Genomic DNA, 435 nt, shown 5'->3' with positions numbered 1-435 from the left:
CCAATCACAGTCGATTATTCTTCTCACATTCGACTGTGATTGGTCAATTTTTTACTCTTACTTCTTACTCCGTGTATTGTAGACGGGCCTTTATGTTATGCTTATGCTCTGTTATGCATTTCATGTGTGAGAGCCCTTACTTCTTAAACCAAGCTTACTACGTGTATTGCAGACGGGCCTAAGGGCTGCCGCCATCTACATCTAGGCTGTGTTCCAAAATTGTTTGTCAGCGCTGCGAGCATGTCGTCATAAGTGCATGCTACCAATAGTGTTCCAATTTCATAAGCATGCTTTTTATGCAAACGCAGCTTTCATTTTGGAACGATATTTTCAGTCCTGTCAGCATATAGCGACGTCAGCGAAAAGAAACAAGTAACCTAGAAATATGGAGAGAAGCATACAGAAAAAATTCGTATTTGAAACTATTATAAAGTT

This window comes from Trachymyrmex cornetzi, unplaced genomic scaffold (genome assembly GCF_001594075.2).
Source record: "Trachymyrmex cornetzi isolate Tcor2-1 unplaced genomic scaffold, Tcor1.1 scaffold492, whole genome shotgun sequence".
Lineage (NCBI taxonomy): Eukaryota > Metazoa > Arthropoda > Insecta > Hymenoptera > Formicidae > Trachymyrmex > Trachymyrmex cornetzi.
This window is presented reverse-complemented; position numbering follows the sequence as displayed.